Below are 25,676 nucleotides of genomic sequence, written 5' to 3' on the forward strand. Positions count from 1 at the left end.
TGTCAAGATACCCCCATGTATACATCCCATCAAAGATCAGGAAACATGCAGAAAAGCAGGAAAAGAAAGATATTTCATTAGCTCTCACTCTATGATCCTGGAAGCTTCATGCAGGCATTGAGTCTTTGTAGAATTCACTGAACAAGTTACATTAGCAACCCAGGCAAACTGTCTAAATATCTAAGTACAAAGTCTGTGCACACAAATCAGGCACACACACACACCAGCCAGGTTTATATTGGTGTCTCCTGAAATCAAGACACATTCTCCTGCTGGTTGAAATGTGCATCCTAAGATAAGACCTTCTGAGGTTGAAACAGATGTCTCCAGGGACCCAGGGCTAGGAATTCAGGTGTTTGTCATACATCTCAAAAGCTACCTGGAAAACTTGCAATTTGGAGGTGACAGGCTTGGGAAGATCCTTTAAGCCTTTCTGCAAACAAGCACAAACACCGTTCTCCCCTCCTTTAAAACCATATTTTGTTCTTGCCTCAGCAAATATGTCTAAAACTCTTGGTTAGATGGATGGGGGTGTAAGAAAAAAATAATAATGGGCCCATTCTGCTCTCAGTTCTTTCTGCACAGCCTCTTGGGACTGGTAAAGAGATGGGGAATTCGGAGAGCATGTTGTGGGTATTTCTTAAAAAATAGCTTTGATAAGTGTGGGGAGGTGGAAGTGCTAATTTTTAAAAAATGGATGTTATGTCACAAAAATGCCCTTTCAACAATAACAAAAATATATACTGTAACCTCCTCTCTGACGTTTGTTTCTAGGCAAGGAGGCCCATTTTTAAACAAAGCATGGGGCTGCAGCCAATTACCATTTTCTGTTTCCAATCATGCCTAAAGAGGTACCTAGGTCCAGGAGACGTAAATAATGATGATGCTAAAGACTAGTGCTTTGCTTCAGAAAAATACGGGTTTCCTGGGATATTTTTGAAAAACATAAACTCTAAAGTAATTCAAATATTGCCTGGAGCTTGCTAGGCAACAAGAAAGGTGACTGATCTGACATATTCATTTCTGTTTTTTCAGAGGTTTCTTGGAGTCCTGAGTTATAACCAAACATCTAATCTGGCTATAAGATCTGATTTACATTAACAACAGATAAAAGAAAGAAATAAACATTAATAAATGCTAAAATGGACTGTCCCACTTCAGGATGCTTCAGAAAAACAGATTCCAGAAAAATCAAACACAATTTTAAACATCAAAGAGAAAGATTTTCTCCAAGTCTGCCTTTTTTCTACTTGCGGGTTGTTTAGTTTTTTTCTGGTAACACAGAAACCATTTAAGCATTTCTTCCTATCCAATATTGTGGTTTATTCTACTTTTCCTTTTTCTAATGAGTAAATCATGTCTAAGCATTGTTTCTTAATCATTCTCCTGAACAGCATTAGGGTGGGTGGGTGGATGGCAGTATCTAGTTGGGTGTAACAAGATTTGAAAAGAACTACTGTCACTCCTTTTAGTGATGGGAAGGAACACCACCAGGAAATCTCAGGCTTATAGTAGACTAAGCTAGGAAGTTAAAAAGTATCCCAAGAAGGCAATGATAAATGAACGTTGGACTTACCTGAACATTCTTTCTATGTGCATTGCAGGAGAGTCCAAGCATGGGTTAAATTCCGTCTGATTGGCCAGAGACTGAGTTGAAAATTCTTTGGTCACACCTCTTCCTCCCAGCCAAGCCTCAGTTTTTTTCAACGATAACATGGATCTGGAGAGGACGCAGCCAACCCGATGAAAACGACCATGCCTGGACCCCCGATCGCAACAGAACCAGGGTGGGATTGGACTCTACTGCAGCACACATAGAAAGAACGTTCAGGTAAGTCCAACGTTCAATCTCCTGTGTGCTGCTCGGAAAGTCCAAGCATGGGATATACCCAAACTAAGATATTGTAGGTCGGGAATTTGATTAGTCCAGGGTCCCGTCGGCCGGCACAACCTGCTGCAACACACGTCATCCAAACGCTGCCTCAGCTGAGGCAAACAAATCCAACTTGTAATTCTGTATGAATAGCGAAGGGGAAGCCCAGGTAGCTGCCCTGCAAATCTCTTGGATTAAGGCCTGCGTAGCCCAAGCTGCCGTAGTGGCTGCACTTCAAATTGAATGTGCTGTAATATGCCCTGGAGAAGGCCTGGACTGGTGTTCATAAGCCAATGCGATACATGCCTTCAGCCAGCATCCAATGGTAGATGGTGAAACTTCCTTGCCCATAGACCTGGGTTGAAAGGAAACAAAGAGCAATTCCGACCTTCTTAAATGAGGGTGTACATTTTATGTACTTGCGAAGTGCTCAGCAAATGTCCAAGGTATGCCAGCGATGTTCACACAGGTATCTGGGTTTAGGGCAAAAATCTGGCAGATTTTTGATGATTGGGAGATGATTCAACAGAAACGCTGCTAACTGACTCCCTGCAGGCCACCATCTTAAATTGCAACTCCTAATCTTATCTGTAGTGAGACAAACTGGGCCCGGAATAATTGGAGCACAATTACTGAGGTGTTGGATTGCAAAAGGGCAAAGCTGACCCACAAATAATAAATCCAGGTACTCTATTGCAAATCCAAGCCTCAATTGGGCGCCAAACCGGCAACACGGTTTGTAAGCGCCAAAATAAAAAAACTGCACACAGCAGATGCGGCAGAGGCAAAGGGCGTGAACACCTGCAACATGATATTAGCACTAAAACCAGCAACACGGTTTATTTGTACGCTCTCTGGCCATTTCCCTTGCTGACTGAATCCTTGATCTCCAGATGGTCACAGTGCCTGGGCTCCTTCTGGCTCAGCTCCCAACACATTGCTTGTTATCTTTGCGATCTTGCCAACCACGCGGTAATGGTGGGAGTCACGGCACCGATTTCGGTGCGAAAGGGCAAACTGCGGTCTTCACCACACTCCAGCAACTCCCCACAGCAAACAGTTGTATTTCTTTTAATTCTACTTCTTTCTTCTATTCAATCAAATTCGTAAGGATCAACTCGTTTTTGAGTCTCTCTAGGCCAGGGCTGGGCAACTATGGCCCCTTTATGACCTATGGACTTCAACTCCCAGAATTCCTGAGCCAGCATGCTGGCTCAGGAATTCTGGGAGTTGAAGTCCATAGGTCATAAAGGGGCCATATTTGCCCAGCCCTGCTCTAGGCCAACCGAGTAGAAAAAACTGAGGCTCGCCTGAGAGGAAGAGGCGTGGCCAAAGAATTTACAACTTTCTCTGGCCAATCTGATGGAACTTAACCCATGCTTGGACTCTCCAAGCAGTGCACAGGAGAACTATTTCAGTATTGTTATTAGGTAAGGACCTGATCTGAACGCAAAGGCCTTTTCATATTTACTGAAAATAATACCTTTCAACTGTTAGCACTGTATGTGCAAGCTACATTTTATTTCAATATACCACCTCTTAGAAGAAAATGGAATGTTTAGAAGTCAAAGCCCGAAGAAAGAATAAGAACACTGAAAGTCAAGTTTGCATACTTGTTTTTTCCTTTGTAAAACAATGTTTTGTCATGAGGACAGGACAAGGAGGAGATCAGCCAAGTATCAATTAGATAGTTGATGTCCATCCATCCATCCATCCATCCATCCTTTTAATGACCATTCAAAGTTACAGCACTGAAAAAAGTGACTTGCGCTTCACAACCCCACCTCATCAGCATCCCCAGTCACATGATCAAAAGTTGGTTGCTTGGCAACCAGCATATATTTACAACAATCGCAGCATCCTTGGGTCATGAGTGACCTTGCCAGCTGGATTCTGACAAGCAAAGTCAACGGGAGAAGCTGGGTTTGCTTAACAACTTGTGGTTCACTTAAGAACTAGAGTGATTCAGTTAACAAATGTGGCAAAAAAAAAGTTATAAAATCAGCTACAACTCATTTAAGAACTGCCTTGCGTAGCAATGGAAATTCTGTTCCCAAATTGTGGTCATAAATCAATGATTACCTGTATAAAGATGTATTTGTTAAGTAATTAAAATTAAATGTATTAAATTTAATAGAGTCCCAATCTATTTATTGTATTACAGAGAAAAAAAAGAAAAAAAAGAGGGCAAAGGCCCACAAAAAACTACATCTCCTACATACTAAATAAAGCTAGTTTTACTTATATCTTTATGACATTCTCTAAAATTAATTAACATTTAAATTGGTTTTCTTAAAAATAAAACCTTAAACATATATGCATTCCTTTATATGAGCCACGGTGGCGAGGTGGTTAGAGTGCAGTACTGCAGGTTACTTCTGCTGATCACCAGCTGCCAGAAGTTTGGCAGTTCCAATTTCACCAAGCTCAAGGTTGACTCAACCTTCCATCCTCCCGAGGTGAGTAAAATGAGGATCCAGATTGTTGGGGGCAATAGGCTGACTCTGTAAACCGCTTAGAGAGGGCTGTAAAGCACTATGAAATAGTATATAAATGTTATGCTATTATACAGAAAATTCTAAATATTCCTGAAACTGGACAATACAATCCTTATTATAATATGCCAAAAGAAGAGTATTCTTCAGATTTTGTTACTATCAAAGAATAAGTATCCTTCTCAACCCTTTTTGCCATCATAAAAAAGTGTAGTGTCCATTCATGTTGTTTTCCAAAGTATTGGTATGAAATTCAAAAGATCACTGGCTTACATGCAAACCACTGAGTCTTCCCAGAATTTTTGACATATTCCTTGCATTTGGAACCTACCAATGGACACAGGTTTTTTTGGTGATGGAACATTTGAATGTGCAGCAGTGAATTGCTGAGATGCATTGTTTGCTCACATTTGAATACTGTAATTTGTTTTTCAACAATGGACCAAGGAATAGCAGTATAGCCAAATGTTTTGCAATTATTCTGTTTGTAATGCAATTTTCCAGAACTTTACTTTTCTTTCCATCTTTCTTTTTCTTTCTTTCGTTCTTTCTTTCTTTCTTTTTCTTTCTCTTTCCTTCCTTCCTTCCTTTTTTCCTTTCTCCTTTCCTTTCCTTTCCTTTCTCTTTTCCCTCCCCTCCCCTCCCCTTTCCTTTCCTTTCCTTTTCCTTTCCTTTCCTCATTCTCATTTGTTTTGAAACCACAGTATATATATATACACTAATCCATCCCATTTCTTCTAAACATCTTCAGTTCAGCTAGTCTTCCCAAAGAAAATGAATGTAAAATTGCTGTATTCCCAAAAGGAGCACACAACCACAAATCACTCCTTTTGGGAATATAGCGATTTGTGTACCATTACTGCATTTTAATAGATCTCCTACAATTAACATCCACCCATTTCTTCCTTAAAGATGTATATGTGTGTTTGTGTATTTTCAAGCCTTGAAATGATCATTCAGTTCCACATAGGGATTGAATAATTTCCCCTTTCCATCACACAGAAAATCCCAATTTACTGCCAAGTTGCCCTCAAGGCTGTTTAGAGCTACAAATGACTCTGGGCCATCAGTCAGGCAACCAACTTTCCTGAAAGAGAAAAGCCCTCTACCAGGCAACAGCAGACTCTTACTTAATGCTGGGTATCACAGAAACCCAGGATAAGATCTGGTTCTTTAAATCCTTGTGATTTCTCTAGATTTTTAATTCTTAGGGCAGCTGCCTCCCTGTGCTAGAATATAGGGCCAGTCTGCTAAGAGGGAGAATTCTAGTAAATATAATATTGCTAATTTGAAATGGGAGGTTCTTTGAACTCTTTGAAAAAAGACATTATGGAATGATTATGTTATTTCCCTCTTTTTTTTAGGGTGAAAATAAAACAGAAGAGCAAAACAGGAAGAATACAATGTATAGCAAACACAGAACAAAAGCTGCATGGGGGAGCTGACAATTTTTTATAATACTCATAATCACCCTCTGTGGTAAATTATAGGTTAAAACCAATCCAGTCCATTACCAGGGCCAAACATTTATTTCATTCATGGTTGACTGACATTCTGCAGAGGCTGTGGCAAAACTGCTCTGACAAGATCATCAGGTTTAGAACTCCCTGGGAACTGTGATGGAGTCAGAGAAAGTAGCAGGAGATCTGTATCTCAAAAAAAAATAAAAATAGGAGTGTCCTATATTGTGACCTATGGGAAAGATGACACTAAAGGAAGAACATTTCCAAGCAAAGAGGGAGGAGGAGGAGGAGAACTTTGGCTGGGTGGGGCCATAATCTGAGATAGGACCATCTGAGGTAGCTTTCAGAAGCTGATGCGTGGTTTGTTTCCAGTTTTTAATTAGCCTGCCAAGGTCATTCCAGTTAGAACAATGATAAATGTTTACCCAAACATAATATTTGTTAAGATAAGAGCTGATTTAAATGTTTGCTGTGGCTAGGGGCAAATTTATGGGTTTACTAACGAAGTGTTACAGAGTGCCTCTGAGTTTACACAGAGTTTTTTTTTCTTTAACATTCACTTTTAGGCAGGTATGAGGCCCAGAACCCAGAAGTGCATAAAGAGAAGCTGCCTCAGTCAGGGCAGGGCTTCCCTTTCAGTGAATCGGGACTGTGGAGCAACGAAGTTGTGATATCAAGGAAACAAACCAACCAACAAACAAAAAACCCTAAAACTCAGCCCTTTGAAACAGGAATGAGCAAAAGCAAGATTGGGATCTACTGCTAGATTTTAGATTGCATAATGGTGAATAAGTTTCTTCACGAATGAATGAACAGTAAACACAGCTCCGGTAAGTGAAAGTAAATTCTTTTCTTGGAATATGTTGAAAGGGAAGGGCTACCAGTTCTGGGTCGAAAACAGCTTACAATTACTAGAGGGCAGCAAAGAGGTAAATAGTTTTCTCTGTCTTCTTGCTGCAGTCTAGTGTTGATTCACACCTTTGCAGCTCAGATCTGCTAGTCCTGAAGAGTGGATTAAAAGCTTCTTGTAGATTCAGCAACTCTGAAGCCTACTTCTTGGAGGCTTCTCTCTTCTTGTAGTGTGCAGCACTTTGTATGACCACAACAAAGGCAAGCAAGTCAAACCCAGATAGCTATTTGTAAACTTCACACGCTTATTCTTTGGGAAAGCCTCTTCAGCTTTTCCTAGATCTTACACTCTTTGGTGTTAACAGCAATAGCTACAGATTTCCTGCACTTCAGTCCATTCCAGGGGTGAAATCCAGCAGGTTCTGACAGGTTCTGGAGAATCGGTAGTGGAAATTTTGAGTAGTTCAGAGAACTGGCAAATACCACCTCTGGCTGACCCCAGAGAGGGGTAGGAATGGAGATTTTGCAATATCTTTCCCCTAGGAGTGGGTTGAGAATGGAGATTTTGCAGTATCCTTCCCCTGCCATGCCCACCAAGCCACACCATGCCCACCAAGACACGCCCACAGAACCGGTAGTAAAAAAATTTGGATTTCACCACTGGTCTATTCCCAAAGTTTTCTACTGATCAGTTTCCCCTATACAAACCTTTTGGTTCTCTATCCACTCATCTCAAAGATCCTCATGCATGATCCCCTTCACACACACACACACACACATACACACACACACACACACACACACACATCCCAACATCCCTCCTCAAGACAGACCAATAACTCAGAGCCTGCTTGGCAAAAGGCACACAAAAAAATTCTCAGTTCAGGGGAGCTGGTTTACTGGGTTTTGCAGGAAGTGAGAAAAAGCTTACTATCTAAAAAAAGTGGGAGAGGCAGGTGCAACAAAATATAGATGAAGCTTCGCTCACTCGCCCATCACCCAACTCCAGCTGTGCAGCCCATTCCTAACAGGCTACGGACCAACGGACTGGCACCAGCCTGTGGCCTGGGAGTTGGAGACCCGTTTACAGCATTCTCTGGGCATTTTACCCTGTCAGCATATTGCCCCCTGGATCCTCATTTTACCGACCTCAGAAAGATGGATGCCTGAATCAAATTCAAGCTCCATGAGAATCGAATTCCAGGCTCTGGGCAAGATCAGCTGCCATTCTAACCACTGCACCACCAGGGCTCCTATATTCATTGTTTTATAATACTGTTTTTTTACGCTGTAAGCTGCCCAGAGTTGAGTGACAGTGAGATGGGCAGCATATACATTTAACTAATTAATTAACAGAATTTCTAGCATGTATACACTACTGAAACAGCGATATCTATGCTGTCTTGGGCATGTCGTGAAAATGGCTGATGGTCAGATTCCTAAAGATCTCCTGTATGGAAAATTAGTGCAGGGAAAGAGCCTCAGAGGGAGACCACAGCTGCGATATAAGGTTACCTGCAAGAGGGACCTAAAGGCCTTGGGAATGGACATTAACAACCGGGAAACCTTGACCTCCAATTGTTCAGCTTGGAGGCTAAAGACGCAGCATGGCCTTCTCCAATTCAAAGAGACATTTGTTCAGCAGGCTGAGGCAAAGAGGCAGTCCTGGAACCAGTGAAATCTGGGGCTGGGCAGGGGACAGAATGTATCTGCCCTCAGTGTGGAAGGGATTGCCACTCTCGAATTGGCCTTTTTAGCCACACTAGATGCTGTTTTTAAGATCTCTTTTCAGAGCACGATACCATAGTCTTTTGAGACTGAAGGATGCCAATGAACAGGATTCCTGAGTTTAACCCAGGACATCCGCACAGAATGGGCATGGTCTCCAATATGCTCAAAACAAAAAATGACAGTCAGCGTTCCAATTGGCTGATTGCAAGACTGTCCCCTTCTACTGGGGCTCTTTGTCCCCCGAGAGTGGTTATTTCTGCTTTGGCTGTTTTTGAATCTGTTTTGGAGGAAAGGTGGGTGGGTGGAGAGAACTTTTAGGAATATGGAGAACAAGTTTGTGGAGAACAAGTTTGCAACCCTTCTGAAATCTTGGCAAATTTTAGGTCCAAATATATTAAATATGGATCTTCACGTTCCACCTTGAAAGCTGTCAGATGCAGTTCGTTATTAATGGGTAAGGTGTTAAAATTTGATCCAGATCACATGAGAAACTGATGTTGTGAAATAACTTAAATTTGAAAGTAGTGGGGAAGGGGTTTTATTGGAATGTTTGGGACAAACAAGAGATCAATACTTTGAACTATTTGATTTATTATGGTTGCTTTAAAGATTTTGAAAGACTGTGCTATGGATATGATTTACCTGTAATATCTGCTTTTCAATACATAAAACTGAAATATGGACTGACTAAACAGTGTGGCTTGGATGCTTAATAGCCTCCGAGGTACCTGCAATCTTAGGATCTTTAAGAGATGTAGCACTTGAACTGAAACCAACAATCTAATTTTATAAGAAACTATAAACAGAACAAAAGTTAGTATTAATTCTGTAATTAATTCTATGACTGAATTGTAGAATGAGGATTTGGAGTATCCAATTTCAAAAAATCAAATGGGTCCAAGTTTTAAAAACTGTAAAACACACCTGTTTCGTTTAAAAATGGAATTAATTCATCAAAATGTTATTTCATATCTATTGAGCTCATCAAAAAGTATTTAAAAATTGTTGAACGTTAAGATTTTTTTTGTATGTGTCCTGGCATTTTAAGAACATTGAAGGACTTCTAACTCAAATTGAATCTTATTCAGCTATAAATTTGGGTTTTTTCCCCCCAAATCATACGAACACAGCAATATCATTTTGGGAATATAATAGTTTTGGAATATAATTTTGAGATATAATAATTAAGTCATGATACTGAACAATAATCTTTAAGAGTTTACTTTAAGAGTAAATTCCCAGATAAGATTTTATACTAAGTCAATTAAGGCAGAGTCTTTTGAAACATGTTGCCTCTTGTGGTGTAAACCGGCTGTGAGCTAGCCAGAGATTTGTTTTTAAAGGGTTGGCCATACAAATGTTTTAAAGTTGCCAAGGTTGGACAGTCCTGGTTTAGACTAACTAACAAACAAACAAACAAACTCATCTCCTTCCCACCTCTTTCCCACATGAGACAGCAGATAAGAAAAATGTGCATGGGTGTGGGTGTGCCCTGTGGTTAGTCCTGCCAGAGATCAGATGCTGAAAACAGTCCCCCTTGGAGAGGCTGATATTGCAGGTGTTCTATTACAACCTTATTGGTTACTATTTTGTGGTTCATTTCTTTGGCATGCCAGTTTTATGAGACTTGACTCCTATGGGAGTAATCTCTGGCCTTTCCTTTACCTAGGAAATGGGTCAAATTTGACCAAGGTTTTTCTGTTACATGATGGGCAACTCAAACACCCTGCATGCTTTGAATTACCCATGAAATCTATGCTCTAAGGCTCATGAATGATAAAAGTGCATGAACTTTGCCAGCCGAACATGCTTATTTTCAGAAGGCAGAGGTCCATTTTGGAAAGAATTTCCAACTCCCCCGTTTGCTTATATTCTCCCTTCCCTTCTCCATGCCCTGCAGACATGAAGTCTTCCACTGCTCAGAACCAGTGGTGGGTTTCAACATTTTTACTACTGGTTCTGTGGGTGTGGCTTGGTGGGCATGGCATGGCGGGCATGGCAGGGGAAGGATACTGTAAAATCTCCATTCCCACCCCACTCCAGGGGAAGGTTACTGAAAAATCCCCATTTCCTCCCAATCAGCTGGGACTTGGGAGGCAGAGAATAGATGGGGGCGGGGCCAGTCAGAATTTTTACTACCGGTTCTCCAGAACTGGTCAGAACCTGCTGAAACTCACCTCTGCTCAGAACACAAGCAGTGTCACATTTAAAGGCACTCAAATTGGGAAACTGAGTCAGGTTGATGTGGTGTTAGCCCTGCGAAGTAGTCCAGACAAGAAGCACAACCAGCAATACTAACTCTACCTTTGTTGTAAGGTTATATTAACCTAATCTTGCAAGACCAAAAATATTTCTCCCCTCCCTTTTTTTTTAAATGCCCGGCAAATTAGGGAGGGTCCCTTCTGAAAAGTTTCTCACGCCCTCCTTCTTTCTATAGGCTACCTCTTACATGCTAGTTGTCCAGTCTATGGCTTTCCCATCAGCTGACGTCATTCCCACATATCATTACAAGTGATTAAGACACCAGGCTAGAGACAGGGAGTTCGTCCCACCTGAGGCCCAAAACCAGCTAGGTTACCTTGGATCAGTCCCTCTCTCTCAGCCCCTAAGAAGGAGGCAAGAGCAAACCACTTGTGAAAAAGCTTGCCAAGAAAACTGCACTGGTGTATCCAGGCAGTTGCCAGGAGTCAACAATGACTTGAAGGCACCTCTACAAAAAAAAAAAAAAAAGCTACAGAACGCTGCTTCAGAACAAGCCCCCCCCTTCCATTATAAGATGTAATGAATCACACACAAAATCGGCCTAAACTAGAACCTGTTTCCCTAGGGACAAACCAGAGGTCTCTCGGTCACATGCTGTCCCTCCGCACCTCGTGTATTAAATAGCTTACTGAGGCTCCAGCTTCCACAAAGCCTGTAGGCCAGAGAGCCATTCATCCACCAGCCTGCTGCACTGTAGGCAAAGCAATTTTCCAATCCATTCCAGTGCAAAAGTGGCCTCTTCCCCACTCCCCGAACTCCATTTGAATGTATTCCCATTCTCCCCCTGCCCTCCACCCCATATACACACAGCAGCATCCCCGACAGGAGCCCCAAAGTGGCACTGTTATTAATGTGCCCGGCACGCACACCAGCTAATAAATATTTCATCTCTACTCCCATCCCGCTCCCCAGTTTCTCCAGTGCTTTATTTCTGCCACTCGTTTTCTGCCTGTTTCCTTTCCCTTTATTTCTCTCTCTCTCTCTCTGTTTGAACATCGTGGCTGGGAGGTAACTCGGGGAGGGGGAGGAGGGGGGAGCAGCGCTTGATTTAACTCCCCCCCACCTTCCTCAACATTATCAAGCACCAAAGTCTGGAAATGGAAAATTGGGGTGGGCGAGCGGGGGAAATGCAGTCGCAGAGAGGACAATGAATCTGGGCTGGGGCTGGGTGACTCATTGGGTGCTTTAAAAAGAAATGAAGAAATAAAGGAGAAAAATATGAGAAAGGAATAAAGGTACCGTCAACGGCGGTAAAAGAAAGGCAGGGATGTGATACGCTGAAGCTGGCAAGAGAGAGCGGGTGACGGGTCAAAAGAAACGGGATATGTTTGGCCACAGGCACGCCTCCTCCCACAGAAACAGCAGAACTGGAGACCAGATTTAAGCCAGTTGAAGAAAACACAATTTTTTCATAGTTTTTTTTTTTTTTTAATCTAAAGCTCCAATGGTGATCCCAGTTGGACTCATCAGCGGAGCTTTGTTGCTTCGGGTTGTCAAATTATGAGGGAACATCCGTGTTGGGGAAGTGACTGACTGAAAGGAGGGCCCCTGGGGTCAAAAGTAAACAGGATCAGCCATGGTAAAAAAAAATAAATCAAAATGGAGATTGGGCAAGTATTATTGAAACGCTGCACAAAAAAAAACCGGTCAGGCTTTGGTCAGATAGCTACAGTCATCATCTTGACATTTTCAATCATACCCTACAGATACTCCTGGGATCTGCCTTATTAGGAGTCTAAGTGAAGCAAGGTCCAGAGCCACATAAAGATAAGACTTTGCCTGAATCAACTTCAGCTCCGGATGAATACCTGGGCACATCCATGGGGTATTTTTTTTCTGCAGTATTAATGTGATTCTTTTTATTTTTTTAAACGTCCAAGTCCAGCCTTTACAGTTGCCCTTAAGATATCCTAGTGGTGCCCATTCACACAGCTTAACTTGGCCTGATGAGCCTGCTTAGTCTTTTCAAAGCTATGCAATCTATCCTGCGTGACCTATGCCAGGGGTCTCCAACCTTGCCAACTTTACAGCACGTGCTGGCTGAAGAATTCTGGGAGTTGAAGTCCACAAGTCGTAGTAAAGTTGCCAAGGTTGAAGACCCCTGTGACCTAAGCAGTCTTGCTGAACCCATAACCTGTTTTGAAGGTAGTTTTCTAGACAAACAGAAGGAGCCCTAACCTTCCAGGACAGTGTCTTTTGTAAGGAATTTGCATAGCAAAGAAGATATGTACAAATTTGGGGACTATAAGGGGGCAGCTGGTTTGCCTGGCAGAACCTAGGGAACCAGAACAATTAACTACCTGTATTTTTCAGAGTATAAGACGCACCGGAGTATAAGATGCATCTTAGTTTTTGGGGAGGTAAATAAGAAAAAGGCTGATTGGCAGGTGGATTGGCCTCCTATCAGCTGTTCCCAGAGGTGAATTTTAGCATCAGGTTCCTTGGTTGTGAGTTCTGTGCCTTGCTTTTTTTTTTTTTCCCCCTGAAACTCTGTTTCAGAAAAAACTTTTTTCTGCCTCTGAAAGCCTCCAAAATAGAACTTGAGAAAAAAAGTCTCTGAAGCTCTGTTTGGGAACTTCTTTTCTGAATCTCTGTTTGGGGCTTTTTTTCTGAAGCTTCTTGCAGCTTCTGAAACCTCCGTTTGAGCAGCTGGGTGGGGCTACATTCGGAGTATAAGATGCACCCAGAATTTCACCCTCTTTTTTGGGGGAAAAAGGTGCGTCTTATACTCCATAAAATACGGTATCTTGTCTTTTCCCAAGAAAACAAGGAAGGACATCTTGGCCAAGGCTGGGTTTTACAAAGGGTTGTATACAACTGTTAGAATCAAGTAGCTTCTTCTTCTGCCCAAACACTGGTGAGTCTTGATCAATGCGTTAGAAAACTTCTGAAGTCCCATATTGGACTATGACCTGGTCCAAATCCCTCCTTAACCACTGATCCTTATTGGTTAATTTTAGACCAGTCATACTCTTAACCCAAGCTACTTCTTAGGGTTGTTGGGGGGGTGGGGAACTAGCATGCTAAGTATGCCAATTTAAATTCTGAAAGAAAGGCAGGTTATACATCTAAAGTAAATAAATATTAGGTGGCTCATTAATCTTTCAATTCATGTTCGCACACATTAGCGGGACAAAGAATTAGGTGAGCTATTACTGGCTGTCTCTGAATATTCATGCATAGTCCAACATGCATATGCATGCAGGGCAGGCGGCACATCCCAGCTAATCCCGTGCCGTATTATGTTGGGGGAAAAACATATTGGTGGGTCGCAAAATAATTATTTTATGTTCTTTAGGTAGTGGGGGAAATGTGCCTAGTATTTGGGGGTAAGTGATGTACTTCACGTGAATCAGACAAGTCAAGGGAGTATATTTTGAAATATAATTGAAAAGGATTTTTTGAGGAGAAAACTCAAGAGTCAGTGATGGCTCTCTCTGTGTATGGAAAAGCTACAGATATACAGATGTGGCAGGTGTCCACTGCCCATCTCTGTCAGTTTATTTATTTGGTAAATTTATAGAGAAAACCATGACATGCAGGGGTGAAATTACCGGATTGTGATCTTGAGAACCAGTAGCAAAAATCCCTGCCCCTCCCCCATGCCCAGCTGAGCCGCGCGATCATCAGAGGTGGTTGTTTTTTTACTTTTTTTTTCTTCAGCCAAAAAAATGCTTTTAAAGGTTAAAGAAATGTCTCTGATGATTGCGCGGCTCAGCTAGAATCGTCAGAGCCTTTTAAAAGCATTTTTTTCTACAACCTCTTTGGCCACGCCCACCCAGTCACATTACCCCACCACTACCAAGCCACACCCACAGTAACAAATTTTAAATTTCATCACTGCAGATATGTGAGATTCTGATGTGTTGTCCAAAGCCTAGTTAACAAGAGAAGAAGGGTAGTACAGATAGTCGTTGACCTCTGACCATAATTGAGCTAAATTTTCTGTCGTTAAGTGAGACATTTGTTAAATGATTCGTACCCCATTTTACAAACTTCCTTGCCTCAGTTGTTGTGAATCACTGTGTTTGAGAAGCTGGTAATCTGATTGTTAAGTGAATCTGGCTTCCCCATTGACTTTGCTTGTCAGGAGATCGCAAAAGGGGATCCCATGACCTCGGGACTCTGCAACGGTCATAAATATGAACCAGTGGCCAAGCATTTGAATTTTGAACACATGGTCATAGGGATGCTGCAAAGTTCGTAACTGTGAAAAATGGCCCTAAATCACTTTTTTCGGTGCTGTTGTATCTTTGAATACTCACTAAAGCAACTGTTGTTAAATTGAGGACTACTTGCACCTCCCACATGTAGAAAAAACAACACAGTGCAAGGACACTCATGGACACTTTCAAGGTAAGAGGGGTTGCTATGAATCTACTTAACACCCAATCGGAAATAGCACAGCGGCTGCAAAATAAGGGACTGTGAGGGAGATGGAAAAATTTGTCACATTTCTACGAGACAGTGTGATAGACACTAAAAGCAATACCATAGATTAAGGTTTGGTCCCAGACATCCATTTGCATAAGTAGGGGAAGAAGCCTGTATCCAGCCAGCCAGAGGTGTTTTCTAAATTTTTATGTTAGTTGATTACCTGCAGGAAGAGACAATCCTATTCCGTATGAAAAATCAACTTCTCCAATCTCTCAGCTGATCGCGGTTAAAATTTCTGAAATGCCTCTAGTGACTGATACGCTTCCCACCCCCATGACTAAAATTCAAACGAATATAGATTGAACCTATATTATAAGCCATTTACACCATTAAAGAAACTAACACTGATTGAGCTGGTGTGATAGAAAGGGATGATCTTAAAACATTTCAACTATTCATGGGGCAAGATGAAAGAAAGGGAAAACTGAGCAGGGAAATGAGATAAAGGAATAATAAAAGTCTTATGTCTGTAATAATATAAAAAGAGCATCTGATGATGTGGCTTCTGCTGTCGCTGCAGATAGAGAGCTGGAAATCCAATATTAAAAAGGCAGCAAGAAGGGGTGCCAAATCTCACGTAACTAATTTTGAACTATCTTACTGAAACTATGGCTACAGGATTCTAATATTGTCTTCTATTTTTCTTTGTTCTTCTGTTCAGGATTTCTTATTTGCAGGGTTGACCAGCTGAGTCCTTCTTTGAGAACTACTACAAAGGCCTAAACTGGAGTATATACACTATACATAGTGTTAGAATTTAGTGTACTTAAATTAAAGATGAAGGAAGCATATTGTTTGCAGTCCTTTGCACTTTTATTAAGTGTTAGGGGATTATGAGAAAATCTGGAAATTTAATGAAAAATTAAAGGCCTGCATTTTAGCTAACATGATGCCGCACTTTTGTCATGCATCTCCTGACAATAGTAGTGTATCAGTCTTGGTTAGGAGCATCCTTCCATATCAATGAGACCATATACACATCATCATCAGTGACTTCATCACATAAGAACTACCACAACCATTAACATGGATTCAGAGGTAACGTAATGAAACAAGAAAAGCAGGCCAAAGGGATTGCAAAATAAATGAACTGCAACGTGCTGTACTGTACTATCTGGGAGAGTAAATTCACTCATAACTAATTGAAAACAGACACCTGTAAATCAAGATCAAAATGTTAAGCACCATGGACGCCTTAATTGGTTAATCAAACTTAACTCCATGGATTTGCAACCAAATTTTCTGCCTTAACAGTGAGCATACAGGACATGTGAAAAGACACAAAATAAAATTGGTAAATCAGAAAATGAAGGGGACTCAAGACCTCCACAGGCCCCAAAACAAAAGCTATCCCATTGCATCCCAGAGTTGAAGAAGCTTCTTGGATGAGAAGTGAAATGTCTTCAAAGAAAAACAAGAAAGTCCAGTTGCCTCTTGAAGAAGCACCTTTGGGACAACCATGAGCTGGATGACTGAGAATCTCCATATCCCATTAGTAGCTTTTGAGAACATAGGGACAAAATGGATGATGGAGAGACACAACAACCATCAGTTACAAAGGTTAAAATGTCTATCTAGTACATTTCAACATCCTCAGGTGGTTGTTAGCAGGTTTTAAATCCTAATCTTAATTCCTAAAACATTATAGAAGCAAAAAAAAAAAAGTAATTGGGAGCCAACCTTTTTTGCATGGTTCAAATCGTGTGACTCGGAGAGCAGATTTCTTAGAATGGCTTTGGTTTAAGCAAAGTACAATAATAGGCAGTGAATTAATACTTGAATTGAAAGGCAATTCAAGCTGCACATGCCTTAAAGCAGCAAATTCCTGCTTTAATATGGGAAATGTTCTTCCACTCCAGATTTCTATTGGAATGGAGGAATCGGGACATCCATTTCTACAATGTTCTACCTGGAGATGGGAGAAAGGATATCAAAGCTGGAAATGACCAGAAAACTTGGGGCTAAACATGTGAAAGCATCAGTGATGAAATAGGCTCTGTGAATCCACAGCCAACGCGGGTGGCCGAGACTGAAAAAGAAGGGAAGAGAATCCCCTAAGCCAAGTCTCCTGTCTGACAGCCATGGGTAGGTTCCAGAAAGCAGGCCTTCTCTGTCCCTTTATCCCCAGTAGTAATGTCATCGATAAGAGTCTCATCACTTAGAAATCCACCCTCTCCTCTGAGCGCACACCTTGGAAGCTTCTTAAGACTTTTGCTGATCCTTGTGAGAAGGCAACGGCCTGCTTCATCCGGCCTTGATTCTGAAGTTGCCAAGGCGGGACCTTAATCTCCTTCAGGCAAGTTTGCCTGCTGTGAATTGAATATCCAGGAGTCCGATGATTTGAGAAGCAATCATGACTGTGTGCTTCAGTAGAGCCAACTCTCTCATCAACAGCCCAGCCATGTACTTGCGTTGGAAAGCTAATGGAAAAAACAGCATCTGGAAACAAGCGTAACCATATCAGGCTGCAATCTTGCACGGATTTTCCTGGGAATAAATCCCTTTGGAAATGAGGGGCCTTAATGCTACATAGGTATGAGATAGGCTTGTAATCATCACCAAATTTAGCAGAATGTTTGCTTGAACCAACGCACACACCCCCATCTGTAAGTCTGTAAAGAAAAGAAGAAGAAAAACAAGAAAGTCCAGGTGCCTCCTGAAAAAAAGCACCTTAGGAACAACCATGACCTGGATGACTGAGAATCTCTACAGATTTTTAGCTATACAATTTGGGATGAACACCCTTTGAACGGTATGTGGGAGTAGGAATGGATTTTCAGAGGGAAACTTTGCAGACTACAGGAACCAGGAGCACTACTCAGGTGACCCTGAAGGCACAGATAAACCTCCAAGTGCTTCAATGACCCTCTAAAGGTAACCCTGGTAATTACCAGCTGTCTGCAAGGAATAGAAATCCTTCCATTCCAGGGGTGAAATTCAGCAGGTTCTGACAGGTTCTGGAGACCCGGTAGCGGAAATTTTGAGTAGTTCAGAGAACTGGCAAATACTATCTCTGGCTGGACCCAGAGTGGGGTGGGAATGAAGATTTTGCAGTATCCTTACCCCAGGAGTGGGGAGGGAATGGGAATTTTGCAGTATCCTTCCCCTGCCATGCCCACCAAGCCACACCCAATAAGCCACACCACGCCCACCAAGCCACACCCACAGAACTGGTAGTAAAAAAAAATTGGATTTCACCACTGTTCCATTCCCCACTATCCTGTCAGAGTTGAAGATGCTTCCTGGATGAGAAGCGAAACGTCTTCAAAAGAAAAAAAACAAGAAAGTCCAGTTGCCTCCTGAAAAAAAAAGCACCTTCAGATGGGACGCCATCTGAAATATTCTTGCAAATGACAGTGAATACACATGTGCCAGGATAATGTTGCAGAATCCAATCTGGGTCAGTCACCATGGCCAGAGATTTAGTCAACCGAGCTTTCGCACTCGTGCTAGAACCCATCTTCAGGGAACTTCCCTTAAAGAAGGGCTCCAGCAAGAATCCAAAAGCTCGGATGACTAAACCTCTGGTCCCAGTGACCGACCCAGATTGGAGCCTGAAATATTCTTGCTTGTGGAATTCTTACCGGCCACTATAAGGATGATATGATGTTTAAGGGGCCGTGGTGTGGCTCAGGCTGTAAGAAGCCTGTTATTAAAACACAGCTGCCTGCAATTACTGCAGGTTCTAGTCCCACCAGGCCCAAGGTTGACTCAGCCTTCCATCCTTTATAAGGTAGGTAAAATGAGGACCCAGATTGTTGGGGGGGGCAATAAGTTGACTTTGTAAATATACAAATAAAATGAGACTATTGCCTTACACACTGTAAGCCGCCCTGAGTCTTCGGAGAAGGGCGGGATATAAATGTAAATAAATAAAATAAATAAATAAATAAATAAATAATCCAACAAACTCAAAATACGGAGAAGTAATGTCGACCGCAAGGAAAGGACCATCAAGATAATGCCTCTCAAGAGGTCAGAACACTCTAAACTTTCTGATTGCCTACGTAAATGTTAAACTTCATTTCCCAACGATTTTCAAGCCTAAATTAAAAAAAAAACCACAAACAGTGAGGAACATGACGCAAGGTGGAACAGAAAGCTCTCTAGGCTGAATGCTAACAGGGAACATCTTTTATTTCTAAAATGGAAGACTGATCATGAGGGACCATTCTGAATAGAAGGGATAATTGACTGAACTGGCGCAAAATGGAGAAGAAAAAGAAACAGAAATAAAACAGATAGACTGAAGCACCTTATTATCCGGATAGCTAATTTCCTGTCCTGCACTAATATCTCAGAGACCGATGCTTACAGTGCCTCTGACTACAGTGAAGAAATCAATGTCTCCACTCGCCCATCAACGGTAGTATTGAAGAACACGTCCTTCTTCATTCCATTCTTTGAGGCAAAAAAGATTCTAAAGGAAAGGCCAGTGAATGTTCTGAAAAGAAAATTCAAGGCATTCTTGATACTGAAGAGTGGAAAGGACCATAGTAGAGAAATTAAGAGTAGGTACAGTAATAAGCAGCTATCAGATCTGGGATACAAAACAAGTTGGTTTCATATATCCCCTTTGCTGCCACCTACAGATTTCCTGGGTTTTTGCAAATTAACAACTTTTGGCTGCTACATATACTAAACACAGCAGATGAGTCTCCAATTTCTTTTCCATAACTCTACAGCAGGGGTCTCCAATCTTGGCAACTTTAAGACTTGTGGACTTCAACTCCCAGAATTCCTCAGCCACCTTTGCTGGCTGAGGAATTCTGGAAGTTGAAGTCCACAAGTCTTAAAGTTGCTAAGGTTGGAGACTGTTGCTCTAGAGCAGTGGTAGTCAACCTGGTCCCTACCGCCCACTAGTGGGCATTCCAGCTTTTATGGTGGGCGGTCAGGGTTTTGTCCAATACTGAAGCACTTTCCTTTTTTTTAATTTAATTGACTTTTTAAAAAAAATTCATAGCATTATTTAGAAACATTTTCATTAGGTTTTCGTAAAATTCCCCGTGACAATTTAAATTTCTGAAAATATACAATTTGTATCGCCCGCGCGTAAGTTTAGCTCACGTTACGTAAGTGAAACTAAATGGCGCTATAGTGCCACCGCAAACAAAAGAGCCTCATCCCAGAATAGCTCACGCATCTCCCTCCACACCACCCAGCTGTAACAGACAAGCAGAGCTGGTAGCCGGCACCCCCCCTCCAAAAAAACCCAATCCATGATGCGTGAGAGACATGCGCAGACGACGATACATGGCACATTACTGTGGAATCGGTGGGCAGTTAGAAAATTTTACTACTAACAGAGATACAAAAGTGGGCGGTAGGTATAAAAAGATTGACTAACCCTGCTCTAGTGTGTTGTCCAGTTAGAAGTCAGGGATTGACTGAAGATGAAAGAGTGAAGCAATGTTGACATCTGGTCTATTATTTCTGTCTCTGCGCTACAGCCTGGGCGAAAGAGCCTACAGGTAGGCCTCGACTTGCAACAGTTCATTTAGTGACCGTTGGAAGTTACGAAGGCACTGAAAAAAAGTGACTCATGTCCATTTTTCCTACTTATGACCGTGGCAGCATCCCCGTGGTCATATGATTTACATTCGGATGCTTGGCAACTGACTCATGTATGACGGTCGCAGTGTCCCGGGGTCATGCGATCCCCTTTTGGGACCTTCTGACAAGCAAAGTCAATGGGGAAGCCCGATTCACTTAACAACAACGTTACTAATTTAACAGCTGCAGTGATTCACTCAGCGAATGTGGCAAGAAAGGTCATCAAATGGGGCAAAACTCACTTAAATGTCTCAATTAGCAACATAAATTCGGTGCTTAACGGTGGTCGTAAGTCGAGGACTACCCGTATTTCACTGTTGCAGCCATTTCAGAGGTTGTGCTGCTTGGTTGAGAGAGTCGATGCTGATAATATTCCTGCGTATAGTATTGTAGCTCATAAATGGGGCTGAGACTGGTACAGTTTGGGAACAAGTAGTTCTCAGCTTACGACCAACATTTGGGATCAGAATTTCCATTGCTAAGAAGGTGGTTGTTAAGTGTGTCGCACCCAATTTCACAATCTTTTTTTTTTTTTGCCACATTAAGTGAATCACTGCAATTGTTCAGTGAATCACGTGGTTGTTAAACAAACAAACAAAGCTCCACCCACCCCACCCCACCCCAATGGCTTTGCTTTTTGGAAGCTGGCTGGGAAGATCGCAAATTGCAATCACGTGACTCCAGGATAGAATAGAATAGAATAGAATAGAATAGAATTTTATTGGCCAAGTGTGATTGGACACACAAGGAATTTGTCTTGGTGCATATGCTCTCAGTGTACATAAAAGAAAAGATACCTTCATCAAGGTACAACATTTACAACACAATTGATGATCAATATATCAATATAAATCATAAGGATTGCCAGCAACAAGTTATAGTCATACAGTCATAAGTGGAAAGAGATTGGTGATGGGAACTAAGGATGCTGCAAGTATTGTATATACACACAGATTGTCAAATGCCCAAGTTTTGATCATGTGACTGTGGGATGCTGTAATCGTCGTAAGTGCAAGGACCGGTCATACCCCAGTTTTTTCAGTGTCCCTTCGAATGGTTGTAAACAAAGGACCACCCGTACTTCAGTTTCTTCCCAAAAGCCCAATTCCTAACCAAAATCAAGCATTCTGCAATCTCAGCTTGCATCTTCTTGAATGTAGATGGGCTGCCTCTTCCACTGCTCAAAACAGAAGTTGGCATATGGTCCAAGACCAAACTACGAATCAGGAACCTCTCCTTGTGGATGAGCCGAGGGTGGCGCAGTGTTTAGAATGCAGTATTGCAGGCTAACTCTGCCGACTGCCAGCAGTTCAATCCTGGCTGGCTTGTCAAGGTTGATTCAAGCCTTCTATCCTTCCGAGGTCAGTAAAATAAGGATCCAGATTGTTGGGGACAATGACTCTGTAAACCGCATAGAGGGGGCTGTAAAGCACTGTGAAGTGATATATAAGTCTAAGGGCTAACTGCTATCGGATGCCAGGCTTTGTATTCAACCTAATTTATAAGTTTTAAGTACTGTGCTGCGCATAGATATCAGAAATACGCAACAATCCTTCACTGAGGGAGCCCATTAGCTGTTGTTAATCCCAGGTTCTAGCTATTGAATTCTGATCACTTGGCAATGGAAAATGAGCTCTGCATATGCTAAAAAGCACTCTTTTCATTACTGTATTGCACCACATGTTGGGCAGACCGAGTGCAAGTTTAATAAGTAGACATTAATGAATAGCCCCTAGCACCAATTTACAGCAAGACTGAACAGAAACTGCCCTGGTTCTCCGCAATTGGCTCACAACTAAAAGCTCAGGGAAAAACCCAGGAAAATAAAAGCAGCGCTTCTCCTCTTTATGTCACCTTCATTTTTGCAAACCGTTAAACAACAACTGTGATAAGGAACAGCAAGTGCCTTGGAATGCAAAAGCCTTTTTCTCCAATGTAAGGCACCCGTGCCCGGCAGCTGGGTCATTCTTGCCAAGGAAAAGGAAAAACTTTTGCCTGGTGCTAAAAGGGAAAGGGGGAGGGGGACGACAAATGCCCTGGTGTTTCTGGTTTTCTCCAAGCTCACCATTTCACTTTATTATTGCAATAAATGTAAGCCATAAAAATGGCAAGTATCATCTAGTCAAGGAGATCAGTGCGAGAGAGCTATGGAAATGTAATTTCGACTGTGCCTGGGAAATTTTATAAGATCTTATCAGGAAGGATCATAAATTGCATTTCTGAGTTGTCTTTCCTCGCGTCATGCTGCATGCACATCCCTCGATTTGTCTGAAAGCCGACTGCGGATGGTGTATATAAGCTTAGATGTGGGAATGAAACAGTGGGGATGCAAAGGGGGCATCAGCTGCCTGCTATTCCCCAAAGAATTTCAAGATGAGGAACAAATTAAAGGCTGTAACTGCAGCGCAAATAACCCTGGCAATCTAAGCCAGACTAATTTCTCCCACATTCTTTTTGGTGGGTTGCCCATAAATCTTCAACTTATGACCGGTCTCTTAGTGACCATTTAAAGTTACCAATTCCCCAAAGGCTACTTACAACCTGGTTTCAAAAATCCAACATGCCTTTCCCACCCACCCCCAGGAGCTCCTGATGTGAGACCTCATCCAACCATGTTTGCCCATTGTGATGACAGGTTTCTGTGCCAGAAGCTTGGAAGGGTGGAAGAATAATTCTTCTGAGCCCATTGCATTGTGAAAGCTTGTGTTGGGGAACATAAATTTACTTGCATAGGTGGACTGAAATATTTGCACACCTTCTGTCTATATAACCCACTCTCCCTTGGGGCAGAAGGAAGGAAAATAGGTACACAGATTAAAATCACCATGAGAGAAGTCTTGCTAAAAAGACAATCAAAGCAGAGGAGCCAGAGGGAGAATCTGTTTTGCTGACAAATATAGTCAAACAAAAATGGCTGAGTTTGGAGGAATGGGGAGGGGGTGGAGCCTGAGGCATTTGGGAAAATGAGGCAGGGGACAGTGCTGTTACCCTGTCTTTGTTTGTTTGTTTGCTTGTTTGTTTATTATTTATGTCTCCCTGCTTTGCTCCTAGAATGAAATGAGAGTTTTAGAAGATGCTGGAAAAATAGTGAGGAAATAAAGGGAACTTTCTTATTCTCACGGCAAGGACCAAATATTATGATAGAGCAAGGTCCTAAGATGAAAGGTGGAAGAAAAAGGTTAGTGTCTGCATGCAGGTGTGATTTATTTCTGAATTCCTAAACCACTCAGAGTTGCTAAGTGAGGGAGATGGATGGTTTCTAAATTAGATAAGTAGGTAGGTAGGTAGGTAGGTAGGTAGAGAAAATGTAGAGAGGGGAGGGAGGGAGAGAAAGAGAAAGAGAGAGAGACATGGATAGATAGATAGATAGATAGATAGATAGACAGACAGACAGACAGACAGACAGACAGACAGACAGACAGACAGACAGACAGACAGACAGAGATTGAGAGAGAGAGAGAGAGAGAGAGATGGATGGATAGATTTACATTATACCTAGAATTGCTTATTAAGATCTCTGCATGCTCTCATGTCAAAAACATATAAGAGCAACAATCCATCACAAGTCTCTATAAATTTTAGGACCAACTTCCACTAATTAATCCCTCAACCAAAGAAGCTCTCCCCTTAAGTAAACATCTTCGGGACATATGTTTAACTAAGAGTGAAATGTTGTGGAAGGAGTGGAGGGCCCGGCTGTTCCGATTCTTTCCCCCTGAAACTCACGATGGTGTCACAGAATTGTCTTCCCTTCCAGTGAATGCGCTACAGGTGCCCCTTGCCTGATTGACAGGAGGAAGGGACCTGTGAAGCAAATAGCAAATTCCACCCAGAAGCCCCACCAAATTCAAGGGAAGTTTTGAGTTCATGATAGTGCAAATCAAGTCATATGAACCAACTTCATTTCATTAGCTTTGCAGGAAAAGTTCAAGAATTACTAGAAGTGAAAAACTGAAAGGTACTCTGATGCAGATGCTTTGTATTAAATAAGATGTTACAGGAATGATGCACATCCCACCCCCCTCTCAGGGTTGCTTCCCGTGACACTGCAGGATTAGAGAGAAAAGGGACAATGAAATGACAAGGCTGACATAATTAGCTCCTACATCAGCCAGAAGCCTGCCTCAGGGAACCAGTCACAGCCTGTAATACAATCATTTCTCACCAATCAGCCTGGAAGCATTATGTTCAAAACTCAAAGTGGTGGTAGAGACCCAAAGCCTCTATTCTGATGTCTGAGCAATGGAACCTTCACTAGATGAAATTGCAAGCAACGATTCTGGGAACATAAGGCCCTCTGTTCGGCAAACATATTTGAGGTAGACAAGTGAGCTGTATTAAACTATGCAGGTCCCGTTAGTCCAACAAAAACAGACCCAGGGTTTTTGGGGGGCACAGGGCCCACATTGGCACAAAAACTTTCTCCTTTTTTCTATTCAGGTTAAGTTGTAAGACAGTCGCTTCAAGCTTCCTTGCCCCTGATCTGATACAGCCAGGTTTCAGTCTCAAGCCCTAAAGAAAGAAGCATCTACGGAAAGGTTCTCAAATGGACGTTCAGAAGGGTGACCATAGAGCAGCGCCCAAACTGTGCGCGCGCAAGCCAAACTGAAAGGTGGGGGAACGTGTGCATGCGCGGACATGCACGCATGCGCAGCAGAGATCCAAAGACCAGCTGGCCGCCGGGAGATGGGACATCCCAACACTGGCAGCGCAGCAAGAGGTAAGATCTATTTCTTTGGTGAGCTTCTGTTTCGTTGTTTGCAGGGAAACAGAAGCGCACGAAAGAAACGCCACGGAGATCTGACCTGGGGCGACGGCATACGTGCCAGCAGAAAGGGCTCTGCGTGCCACCTCTGGCACGTGTGCCACAGGTTCGCCATCACGGCAACAGAGGGATTGTGGTTGCTAGGTTACCAGAGCCTAACATAGGCAGGATCCAAGGAATGGAAGAAATTAAGCCTACCGGGCCTGGATGTGACTGGAATCTCTCTAATGGATTCTGTGGAAAGAAGA

The 25,676-nt window shown here is 42.3% G+C and overlaps 1 long non-coding RNA gene across 2 annotated transcripts; it reads left to right on the forward strand.

Moving 5' to 3' along the window:
• The first annotated feature begins 4,294 nt into the window (after window positions 1-4,294).
• Window positions 4,295-23,841, forward strand: LOC131193355 (uncharacterized). Of its 2 annotated transcripts, none has more exons than XR_009153897.1 (4): window positions 4,295-4,332; window positions 5,733-5,847; window positions 6,398-6,661; window positions 23,715-23,841. It is a non-coding gene; the product is annotated as an uncharacterized LOC131193355 (long non-coding RNA). The 2 variants fall into 2 exon arrangements; XR_009153896.1 differs by lacking the exon at window positions 23,715-23,841 and adding an exon at window positions 15,772-15,960.
• The last annotated feature ends 1,835 nt before the right edge of the window (window positions 23,842-25,676 follow it).

This window comes from Ahaetulla prasina, chromosome 2 (assembly GCF_028640845.1).
Source record: "Ahaetulla prasina isolate Xishuangbanna chromosome 2, ASM2864084v1, whole genome shotgun sequence".
NCBI classification, from domain to species: Eukaryota; Metazoa; Chordata; class Lepidosauria; order Squamata; family Colubridae; genus Ahaetulla; species Ahaetulla prasina.